At 39.3% G+C, this 13,220-nt stretch overlaps 1 pseudogene; it reads right to left on the reverse strand.

The window, feature by feature from the left end:
• Window positions 1–1,769: 1,769 nt before the first annotated feature.
• On the reverse strand, window positions 1,770–10,880 carry LOC137963284 (pectin acetylesterase 12-like; annotated as a pseudogene).
• Window positions 10,881–13,220: the final 2,340 nt, after the last annotated feature.

Below are 13,220 nucleotides of genomic sequence, written 5' to 3' on the forward strand. Positions count from 1 at the left end.
CCTGGAAGGTCTTTTGGTACACCTCTAGTGTTCCAATTTGTTTGTAATTGATTAATTCACCCAATGGATTGCTACTAGCAGGAGGACCAAATCTCATCATGCAAGATTGTCTAAAAGTTGCCCAATCCTGAACCACTTGGTCATTTCGGAATTGGTGGTACCATAGAAGCGCTTCATCGAGCATGTGGTAGGCGGCCAAATACACTTTCTCATCCGCAGGTGTTTTTTGATGGTAAAAGAACTGATCACACTTGGCTAACCAAATCAAAGGGTCCTTAGACCCATCATACGTAGAAAAGTCAAGTTTTAAATACCTGGGCACAGTGTTTGGTCCTTGAACGGCAGGCCCTAGATGGGAAAGGTGTTGACGCATTGGTGGTTGTGGGGAAGGTGGTGGGTGGAATGGATGGTGTTCGGCCGGTGGAGAGTAGGCAGCTAGAGGTTGGGCTCATGTATCATGGTCCTCTTGTCGCCGGAGGAGAGCTTGGATGACAGCATCCATTGATTTTATTGCCTCACGCAAATCAGAGGTTGTTTGACGCACCTCTTCCAGGGCATGAGCCTGGTTATCTGTCCTTTGCCTATTATCTTCCACTAACTGTCTCAAATCATCAGGGGAAGAGGAATCCCCAAGGGTGGACCTGTCTGATACCAAGATGTTAGGTTCTTCCCGTGCCATGGATCGTGTCACCCTTCTTTCCTCTCTTCCCTCCATGGTTGATCTTGACGTTGGAAGAGAAACCTTGTTTCTTGAACAAGTAATGGTGGAACTCAATTTAGAATGAAGGAGCTTTGGAGGAAGCTCAACCTTGGACCTCAAAGGGAGAATCCGACCTTGACCTCTGAGGGAGAATCAGACCTGTAAAATATAATTTTCTCAATACTTGCCTCTCTTTTCCTTCACGTCCCCCTAAATAGGGTTGAGGACGAAAATACAAAGATGACCCATTAGTTCAAGGGGTTCACGCCACATTACACTGAACCAACCCAAATTAAACCAAACCAAACCAATTGAAATTACATGAAAAGTAAATTGACATAATTTAATTCTTATGCCTATGGATAACTCGTGATGCTATGGAGTCCATAACAATGTTTTTGTTTTTAATGAAAGTGTACTGGTTGACTACTTGGCTTCCATGAAATAATATTGATCTTTTATATGTGGGTGCATGACTGTAGGGAACTGCCTTCCATCGCCCTCTTTGCTCTTGTTATCTCTCATGATCTGATTTGATTGCCAGATATGTAAATAAATTTCTTAGTACTTCAATAGTAAGCGATTGGACTAATTACCGATTAAAGGGAATTTATCTACCATTAGAAAGAAATTTTTGATAAAAATAAAGCAATTTTTCTATCATTTATGTTTTTTTGCAGTGACAAATAGCCATATTCTTATACTCGGTCAAGAATCACTCTAAATCCGACAAAAGAACAAAAGAGCTTGCATACATATATTCAAGAAGATTCTTATTAATCTATTTCCCATACTAATCAGGTCATTAATACATGTCTTATTATTTACCCTTTTCACTAGAAAACCAGAAACAATAACTTCCCTCTTTAATATTACTTGCATGGGGGAAGTAGATTCCTATAGAGGGCACAAGAATTGACATGCAAATTACAACATGCTAGACACTACAGTAACAGCCAGATGCTAACTGGGTCTCATATTCTACACCTTTTTGCTTCAAATCTTCTTGATATGAATATGCACCTGAATCGAGTGCAAGTAATAGTGAAGAGATCCAATGCTAAGTTCTTCATTGAAAGACGAGGTTGTGACAACTCTGGTCACAAGGGTATGCACAGTCTATCATCTTCACTTCAGCTTGATCAAAGTACCATTCTCCGACAGCTACATCGATTCTCTGCTATAAACAAATTTCAGATGTTTGTTTTTCAATGAGAATCTATGAGCAAAATAGTGACAGAGTTTTGAACCAAAACACTCTTCCATTCTTTTCTTCCCAGACTAGTGAATGAAAATTAAAATAGATAAGAGTAAATTGAAACCACACCCATAAACTGAATAGTCTGGCTATGGCTGCCACTTGACATATCAGCTCTAAGTTTGACAGAGGGAGGGAGAGACAATCCTAATACTTTGTTCCTAATGACAGGTGAATTGTTGGCAAAGCATGTGTCCTGCCTCTTTGATTGGCAATGGGCGAAACATGAATTTATGAACAACCCATTTTGCTTGGACATTGAGAACCCTTTAATAGCTGAAAGCATTTTATTCCTAAAATCTGTTGAAGAAGATAACACCAAAGCTTCAAAGGCATTTCGAGGCCAATTATTGACATAAATGACACTAAAGTACAAAGGTGAATAATAGTGAAAGAGAAGTACTCTGGAAGAATCTGATTTGTCCTAGTGTGCACCTTTCATAATTTAACTTGCAAGTATGCCATTCACCATGCGGATCAGCTGATGGTGGACACAAACTAGCTTCTACCAAAAAAAAAAACAAAAAAAAAAATGAATAAGAAACAATTCAGAACATAAGCAGATATATTCATTAAAGGATCATTCAGAATTTACAAAAGTTTACCTGCCAAACATCATATGCAACATTCAAAAGAAAAAGTGGGGTCTTAATATTAGCCACAAAATTTTTAGGGAAGAAACACTGCAACAAAGTTGGAACCACATACATCAATCTTCAGTTTATATATTTTTATGTGAGAGTAAAATAGAGAATAAAAAAGAAGGATGCATTTATTGAAGTTGGATCCTTATGCGATGTACAAAAGGATGGCAAGAAAGAGTCTATGCATATATATTCTCATTTATTGTGCTCATTTATGATGATCCTGAAGTATTTGCAGTTAGCAAGAAGCAAGCACAGAATCAATAGCCTTGGCATTATTTCATGCTTGCCTAGTATTTGATCGAGATAAAAACCTTTAGAACAAAGCAAGATCCATGACCCCTTGATTCCACTCATGGTGACATTCCACTCATGATGACAATAATACAAGAAAAAGAGCAGAAAAAAGTAAGCCATACACATCAAGGAACATCCCGGCATTAGCAAGACACTTGAATTTTATTGATCTTGGAAAGAGTTCTTTGAATTCATCACAATGCATTATGGATGATAAACCTCCAGCAGAACAACCAGAAAGAAGAGCCTAGAATGCACCAACCAGATAAAATCACCAAAAACCCCAAGATTTTGAGTTAAAGTCCTTACAGAAAAGAAGTGATAAAATCATTAGATGAAAGACCAAACCTCCTTAGCATAGCGCATCCCCTTTGACATCAGAGCTTCCATGGCAGCCAACCAAATTCGCTGCCCACGAAAGACAAGCCCAACAGCCTAAATAGAAAAGAGGAAATAAATATATGTAGGAATTGGTCTAGTGCAAGAATGATTATGGTTATTTTCACTAGAAACAAGAAAATAAATAGAAACAAATATCCCGCTAAAGGATGCCCCATCACATATAATGGATAAGGGATAGTGAGGCCGCAGAGAGACGGAGACTAGAGAGATGGTGGAGAAGAGAGAGGGAGTAGTGAGATCAAGGGTCGCAGGGAGATGAGAGAGAGGGTGCGGGAGAGAGGGCGAAAAAATAAAAAATGAAGAGACCCAGAGAGTGGGTGTGGGAGAGAGAGGGGAAAAAATCGACGAGGGTTCAAACCCCCGGCGTTTGATTGATCATGATTGGTAAAAACGGGCGGAAACCAGTTTCCATAACTTAAACCGTAGAAATGATTTTTGGATTCATCTTAGTTCATCTAGATGACTTGAACTATGGTATTCCACTGACGTAAGGAGATGAACTGAATAATGCGGCTGACGTTCATCTCCAACGACTACACGACACCCCCCCCCCCCCCCCCCCCCCCCTCATATGTAGATTTTGATAATTATATTTTATCTTTAGAGGAGCTCATTTGGTCATCTTGCAAAAACTATTAGAATTGAAGTCAATCACTTTGTGTGTTGTTATCCTAGAGTGAGCATAAAGGTGATTTGAAATTTGTCAGCATTAGCATCTTTTATGCTCAAAATTCAATCTTCTTCGTGTCTGAATGCAATTTTCTAAGCTGATGGGTTAGTTCAATCGAGAAAGAGAATAGCTAAACTGATTTTTATTACATTAACTGAAATTGCAGAATGTTATAACTTGCCTGTCATAGTCAGAATTTTTTCTTTCTACCACATTTATCAAAGTGCCCAATTTTATTGATCGCACCTCTCCATCCTACCAATCACTTCCTTGGATTCCCTCTCCACCCGTGTTCTGTTGGTCTATTCCACATTCCCTCCAAAAAAATAAATAAAAAATTAAAATCTTAATAAAAAATCGAGATGTAAAATATTAAAAAGGAGCGTTATGTCATTCCATTAAAGAATAAAACATTTACTGACCGTGTCGAAACTGAACCAAACTGCATTATTAAAGGAAAATAAAACAAAATCGTACTTTTTTCCCCTCTTCTCTTCTTCCCGAATATTTTGAACTATTAAAAAGAAAAAAAAACTATATATGCAAATATCTTTTGCCGCCCCTAACCGCAACATTACTAGGGAGAAATTAGCTGGTGGCAGAGGAACAACGGGCAAAAAGGGGTACAACATGAGGACTTCCCAGGAGGTCACCCATCCTAGTACTACTCTCGCCCAAGCGTGCTTAACTTCGGAGTTTTGATGGGCTTTCTTTTAATACAATCCACACAAGTACAAAAATCACTAAAGTAAAGAGCCTCAATGACTCCTTCATTTACTAATCTCTTAATTCTAGCAATGGAAATATTACCTAATCTCTTTTGCCACAACATAGAGGGTTTCTCATTTATAACACCATGTTTAATGCCAACATTTGTACCATGCACAATTACAAGACTACAATTAAGGGTAGAATTTAAAAGAAGTTTGAATAACCATAATCCAAAATACTTTTTCCAACAAGAATATTGTCTTTCTACAAATGAAGGAAATTAGTAAGGAAATATAAACTGAAACCACAAGATAAAAGTCTAGAAACTTAAATAAGGTTTCTTGAAAAGGATGGAACATAAAAGGTATTTTCAAAGTCTAAAACAAAATCAGAATTAAGGACAAGTCTATAGGTCTCAACTGCCCCCACATATGAACCCATCTTTTTTCCTAAATAGTTGGAACATTAACTTTTCGTCGGTTATCGTTGGTTTAAGAAGCTATGCATGGTGTTAGCAACATGAATTGTAGTACCAGAATCAATCCACCAAGTGTTATAAGAAATATTAACCATATTATATTCAAAATACACTAAAGAGATGAGATTACCTTTCTTTCCAAGCCAATGCTTGAATTTGGGACAAGTCTTCCTTTTATGTCCTTTCTTCTTGCAAAAGAAACATTTGATATCTCCCTTATTAACTTAATTAAGAGGGGCTTTTCTCTTCTCGTTCTTAAATGGTTTCTTGCCACAAGTCGTCAAATTTGAACTTTCAATCCCCTCTTGATTCAACCACCCTTCCTCTTGTGCAGACATGGTGAGAAGTTCATTAATTGATCATTTCTCCCTATGTGTGTTGTAAGAGATCTTGAACGGTCCGAATACAGACGAGAGCAAGTAGGGGATGAAGTAAACCAGAAATGACTCGGACATCTCAATCTCCAACAATTTCAGTCTAGCGGTAATGTCCCACATCTGCACGATGTGCTCACACACACCTTTGGTGCCTATAAATTTCATGGAACACATTTTCGTCATCAGGGTGCTTGCTAATTGTTGATTTTTAGGATTCCATGAATTTAGCTCATGGAGAAAAAGGGAAAGAAACCCATTGGGAGAAAATAGGAGGAAGAAGGGTTATGGAATTGATTATAACCCTTCCCTTGAAGCTCTATTTATAGATTAATAAAACTACTATATTACAATAATGCCCTTGAAATTAGGGTTTAGGGTTTAGGGTTTTAACCCAAGAATTTAAACTTAATTACATCAACGCCATCTCTATGAGATGACCCTTTATTTACCATCCTACCATCAATTTATGTGGGCCTATGGGCCTTCTCCTTGATCTGTGGGCCTTGAGCTTGTTTTCAATATCTCTTAGATGCATGAGTCTTCCTTGATCTTATGGGCTTGGGCCCATCTTCTAATACACTTGGATATGTGTGTCTTCTTTGGTCATGTTGGCTTGGGCCCTGTCTTCCAACACTCCCCCTCAAGCTGGGGGTGAAAGAACAACATGAACTTCTAGCTTGCTGCAAATGATATATAAAATCGTTTTTTTTATAATATACCTCCATCTTCCAACACCCCCCTCACGCTGGTGCTCTCGTTGATGAGGTCTATCTGGTATAATATCAGTAAGAGTAAATCACTCCTAGCCGCTAAGACATTACTCTAAAGTGTCCACCTCCACCACCGTGTCCTTCCACAGGACAACGACTCTCAAATGGTAGAGTAATATATGATATTAATAGGGGGAAGTACCATAAATATAATAATAAGTTCCTCCATGAAGGACTTTGAATGACAAAAATATGATATTTTGACAGGGATGAAGTTCCTTAGTCATGGCCTTCCAACCACAAAAATTTTTGATATTTTTGACAAGGATGAAGTTCCTCCGTCAAGGACTCCAAACCACAAATAATTTCGATATTTTTTACGGGAATGAAGTTCCTCTATCATGGACTCCCAACCACAAAAATTTGATATTTTTGACGGGGATGAAGTTCCTCCGTCACAGACACCCAACCACAAATAAATTTGATATTTTCTACGGGGATGAATTTTCTCCGTCACGGACTCCCAACTACAAATAATTTTGATATTTTTGACAGGGATGAAGTTCCTCTGTCATTGACTCCTAGCCACAAAAATTTGCTATTTTTTATGGGGACATAAATAAATATTGGTATTAGGCTACCACTTCTTAAAAAATAATGTCTCATCAAAAGAGACACAATAGCAGCAGTTGAAATGGGTTCGTGCCCATTTAACACGACCCAAAAGAATCCTTGTAAAATTGACCCATGAAATAATTTAATGCACATATCTGTACCAAATAATATGCTGACCAAGGAATAATCTGTCAATTCTTCACAATAAAACTCCAACCAGAGAAAAATTTATCGAGTCGCGCCGAAATATTTATAAAACTTGGGCATGTATGCCAAGGCAAAAAATAAGTGGCCCGGGTTACTTGACACAGACCGAGTTGACTCAGTCTGAGTTGCTATGGGTTGACTCGGTCTGGCTGGTGCTGAAACAGTGGTCGGCTGGGAACTCGGGCGCTGGATTGACTCGGGCGAGTCCAGGTTGTGGCAGCAGGCCATAGCGCTGATAAATTCGTGTTTCCTAACTTGGGAAACATGAAATATTTGAGCAGTGAAATATTCGTCTTCCTCGGTTTCTTCGGCGGAAACAGAGTTCGGAGAGAGCTCAGTAGGAATGTTTCCAACCCTTTTCTTCCCAGACGCAGAGCGGAAACTCGGAAGGAAAGTTTCCAACCCGACTTCATCTTCTTCCCGGACGCCGACGCTGTGATGGATTTGGTGACGAAGACAACTCGTCGGAAATAGTATTCTGGACGGAGTAAGAGGCTCGGGGAGAGAAGTTTTTTTTCGCAAGCTGTCGTCGTCTTCGGCCTCCAAAAAAAATTGGCAGCAGCAGCAGCGGCAGTGACGGGAAGCCTTCGACAGAGGACGGTAAGCTGGACTGGTGCTTCTTCTCCCGTTCATGTTGTCATCGTCTCCGGTAACGGCGACGTGACCTTCGGCAAAACAGAGCTCGGCTTAACGACAATAATTCTGCAACGGAATTATTTCCTCCAGAACGGAAATAATTCTGCGCAAGTTTCCAAAAGAGTGGCCGTGGCTGGCGGCGCAGACACTACCAGAGAAGTTAAGCGAGACGAGCGGTGACGTTAAGCGAAGACGACAGCCAGTAGCAGCAGAAACACTACTCGGGAAGACGCCATGGATTTGCTCAAGAGTGAAGACAACAGATTATATACCAAGGGTAAGGCAGTTTATCGAGGCGGGACGCAAACAATACCAGCGACAGATTAATGAGAGAAAAAAATAGAACTCTATCTCATCATACTCTAGCAGACAAATAAACCGAACAAAGAAAAACAATACCATTAAAATAAATCACGAATTTCACTAACTAAAATAACATTATGAGAAAAGAAAACTACTCTGTTTCTGAATCTTGAAAAAACCATACTCGAGTCTTAAAAATCAAAGCTATGATACTATGTTGATTTTCAGGACTCCATGAATTTAGCTCATGGAGAAAAAAGGGAAAAAAACCCATTGGAAGAAAATAGGAGGAAGAAGGGTTATGGAATTGATTATAACCCTCCCCCTAAAGCTCTATTTATATATTAATAAAAATACTATATTATAATAATACCCCTGAACTTAGAGTTTAGGGTTTAGGGTTTAGGGATTTAACCCTGGAACTTTAACTTAATTACATCAATGTCATCTCGATGAGATGACCCTTTATTTACCATCTTGTCATCAATGTATGTGGGCCTATGGGCGTTCTCTTTGATCTGTGGTCCTTGAACCCATATTCAATATATCTTAGATGCATGGGTTTTCCATGATCTTATGGGCTTGGGTACATCTTCTAGTATACTTGGATATGTGAATCTTCCTTGGTCGTGCGGGCTTGGGCCCTATCTTCCAACACTAATGTTTTATCAGAAGTCTCAAACTGATCTTGAATAGTTTTAAGATATTCTTTTGCTTTGGCAAAATCAAGGATGGATCCATGGATACTTTTCCCAATGTGAGACTTGATAAACATAAAACTTAAGCGATCTAATCACTCCCAGAGATCAAATGATATTTTTTCAACTTGGGTACTTGATTCCATGGGCCATGGAGGTTCATCCACTCGAAATGCCAAATCAAGGTACTGTATGTTAGGAATTGTACGCCCTAATTCCAAACTAATGAGAGCAATAATAAGAAATGTGGAAGAAGGACAAAAAAAGCATGAAAATTTACAACAAGGTTTATACAGGTTCGCCTCAAGGTGAGACTACGTCCTGTCTTCCGCCATTGCAATAATCCACTATGAAGATGAAATAACTTACAAAGAGATATCGCCCTTTTAGCGAAAAACCCCAATTTAATGAGAAAACTAGGGAAACCGCATTACAAGAATGAAATTCCTAAACTGCTCTTAATGAAACAACTGTCAATATATCGTGGATTGGATGGGGTCTCCGCCCCCCTTTCAACCCCCATGTCGACCTTACCGCGAAGGTCGATCTGCATCCAACTTAGCTTAAGGCATTAATTAGGCTCCACCACTTGACATCGCACTCCATGCAAGGACGATTTTCTCCTTCCAATCATCATAATTATTACCATTCAGAGGAATAATATTGGAGGAATAAAAATTTGGAACAGATAAATTTTGAAGAACTGCAAAATAAACAACAATGTTTACTAAAACATGCTATGGATCCAAAAACCGAATATTTACCCATGTAAATAAGTTCAAACAAATTAATCAACATGTGAGTAGGCTTAGATTATAACACAAACGATTTATATATCGCTTTATCATGGCTTCATAAATTTATCTCCAAAGAAATTTTCTAGGCCTGTGGGCGACTAAAAATTTGTTTTAAATTTTCCTATCCAATTCTAATTAATCACTTAAATATAAAAATTACCACGTGAGGTTAAATTATTAACTTTCCATGGTTAATCACAAAATTTTATGTCATTAACTTTATGTGACTAAACTTAATGTCACTAGACATTTTTCATAATTAAGAATGTTGTCGTTATTACTTGATTATTCAAATGTAAAACAAAATATGACATCAAAATAATTGACTAAAATTTATGCCAATTATTAATTTCTTATATTTAGGTCAATCATAATATGCATAGAAGATTAAGTATGCATAAAACTTATATAAAATTTTCACATATAAAAATTAATACATTTAAACATTCATATATGCATATCCAATTATTTAATCCATATGCACTAAAATGAAAAAGAATGAAAACTAAAATATTCCATTTTTCCTGTTATTTATATATGAATTAAGTGTATCCAATGATAACACTGGGGTTGGATGGGCCGTGAGTACATTTGGTGCTCTTGCGCATACAGTGGTGCGGGACAGCCAGAGAGCATGATGTCTGCTCCTGGCTTTGTGTTAAGCACCTAGCCAATACTACCCAAAAGACCGGCCTGTTAGGAGCGGAAGACATAGGTACTTAACCCAGGACCATAACATCACACCCCGCCCGCCCGAGCCGACGACCACGGCGGCATTAACACAGCAACGCGACCGGGTCAGGGGTCACGCCAGGGGCTTGCGGTCCACCTGCGCACGCGGCCGCTGGGACTCGAAGTCAGGACGTAGCGCCTGCTCTGATACCAAATGTTAAGCACCTAGCCAATACTACCCAAAAGACCGGCCTGTTAGGAGCGGAAGACATAGGTACTTAACCCAGGACCATAACATCACACCCCACCCGCCCGAGCCGACGACCACGGCAGCATTAACACAGCAACGCGACCGGGTCAGGGGTCACGCCAGGGGCTTGCGGTCCACCTGCGCACGCGGCCGCTGGGACTCGAAGTCAGGACGTAGCGCCTGCTCTGATACCAAATGTTAAGCACCTAGCCAATACTACCCAAAAGACCGGCCTGTTAGGAGCGGAAGACATAGGTACTTAACCCAGGACCATAACACTTTGGCTGCACTCCAACGAGAGCACGGAACGCCAGCGTACACTACACCAGTCTCCACTCTGTTCGGTCGCGCCACTCTCGGCTGCTCACTACCAGGCCTCTCGTCCAATCATCTCATCCATTTAGAACTCTACTCACCATCCCCGCACCGCCATTTCCTTCCTCAGGTGCCATCATCGCCGATGTGCGTCCGACGAGTGCTACACGTCGGTGTATACTGGCTTACATTACGACGTCTCTCTCTCTCTCTCTCTCTCTCTCTCTCTCTCTCTCTCTCTCTCTCTCTCTCTCTCTCAGTGCTCTGTGACTACTCCTCTCTACTGTGGTTCGATGTGTGAGACGATTCACAAACCATCACCTAGACAGTTCATGATCTGCCACTTAAGTGACCCATCCGTCATACTATTTTCCACTGACGGTGGTCACCAGTTATGACCTTTCGATTTCCCGTCGTTTGGTGGTCTCCTTTGATGGAGAGGAGCCTATAAAAGGGGATATGGTCTTGTAGAGATATGCATGAACGTTGCCATCGACGAGCCTCCGTGATAGACGAGATATTCTGTTCACCAGAGAAGATAGCGGAGAAGCTCTGTTCGTTAGAAGTTGACACCATGTCAGGAGGGATGATTTTGGTTTATGAATTTCATATATGGTTTCAAAATTCTATTTAAAGCATTCCTACATGTGGTATCAGAGCTCCCTCTCTGATATGGAGTCATTTCCGTGGAGAGGAGCTCTCTGCGTACTTTGTGAGGGCCGGTGTTGTGGAGCCAACCGGCATCTCGCTCGGAGTTGTACTTCTATCAGCGTCGCCGTCGAACGATGGCGGCCGAAGTCTGATGGGAGGCGATGTCCGGCAGAGGGCTGCCGTGGACGCTGAGTGTCATCTCTATGCGTGAAGACAACCTCCAACGCACGTAAATAAACAAATTGAAACATAGGTAAAACAATTTCATTTAAATAACGAGTTGACTCGGCTAAGTCGACTCATACCGGTTGCGCATGATCGGTCTAGATGCAATGAGTCGGATGAGTTGACTTGACTTGGACTTTATCGAGTCGTTTGGGTTGAATCAGACAAATTATTATTTGACATTCATTTTAGTCAATTATTTTTTATGTCATATTTAGGTATACATTTGAGTAATTGAGTAATTGCAACAATATTCTTAATTATGCAAATGTCAAGTGACATTAAGTTTAGTCACATAAAGTTAATGACATAAAAAAATGTCATTAATCACCGAGATAAAATAATTTAACCCCACAGGGTAAATGTTATATTTATGTGATTAATATTTAAAAAAAAATTCTAGTTGCCCACTGGCCTAGAATATTCCTTTACAAACAAATTTCTAGATCCCATCATAAAGAGACATAAATTGCATATGTGTTATAATCTAAGCCCACAGGAAAGATTATAATGACACGCTAATTTATTTGTTTGGATTATTTATATAGGTAAATATTCAAATTTTGGCTTTATTAAATGTTTAGTAAGCTTGTTAGCTACTTTTTGCAGCTCTTCAAACTTTATCTATCCCAACCTTTGATTCTTCTATTGTTCCCCTCAATGGAAAAAATTATATTGAGTGGAAGGAGAAAATTCTGCTGTTATTAGGGTGCATAGATCTTGACTTGGCACTTCGAGTGGATGAACCTCCAAAACCCACGGAATCTAGTACCCAAATTAAGAAAACATCATTTGAACATTGGAAGCAATCCAATCGATTAAGTTTGATGTTTATTAAGTCTCATATTGGGAAGAGTATTCGTGAATCTATTCCTGAATGTGCCAAAGCCAAGGAATATGTTCAAGCTATCCTGGAACAGTTTGAGAATTCCGATAAGGCATTAGCAAGCACCCCGATAACCCAAATGTGTTCCTAAGTGTGTTTTGAATCTAATATGACTCATGCTTCTTATAACATTTGATGGATTGATTCTGGTACTACAATCCATGTTGCCAACACCATACCGGGTTTTTTGAATCAACGAAAACCGACGCCAAGTGAATGCTCCATCTATTCAGGAAACAAGATGGGTTCACATGTAGAGGCAGTTGGAACTTTCAAACTTGTCCTACATACTGGTTTTGTCTTAGACCTTGAAAGGGCATTTAATGTTTTATATTTTTCTAGAAACGTTATCTTAGTTTCCAAACTTTTACCCTTTGGATTCAGTTTTAATTTCCATGGAAATTCCCTTCAATTGTATAAAGATTATTTTCTTATTGGAAATGGCATTTTGGAAGAAGAATTGTTCAAACTTCTTTTAAACCTACATTTGATTGCAGTCTTACTACTGTGCATGATATTAATGTTGTAATTAAGAGAAGTGTTATAAAGAAGAAATCCTCCATGTTGTTGCATAGGAGATTAGGTCATATCTCCATTGATAGAATTAAAAGATTAGTTGATGATGGAATCCTTGAGGCTTTTGAATTTACTGATTTTAGTACATGTGTGGATTGCATTAAAGGAAAGCAAACCAACAAGTACATGAAAGGTGCCAGGA

The sequence above is a fragment of the Aristolochia californica genome, unplaced genomic scaffold (assembly GCF_029961685.1).
Source record: "Aristolochia californica isolate CCGP_79_NKW_82.1479 unplaced genomic scaffold, dmAriCali1.0.hap1 SCAF_4, whole genome shotgun sequence".
NCBI lineage: Eukaryota > Viridiplantae > Streptophyta > Magnoliopsida > Piperales > Aristolochiaceae > Aristolochia > Aristolochia californica.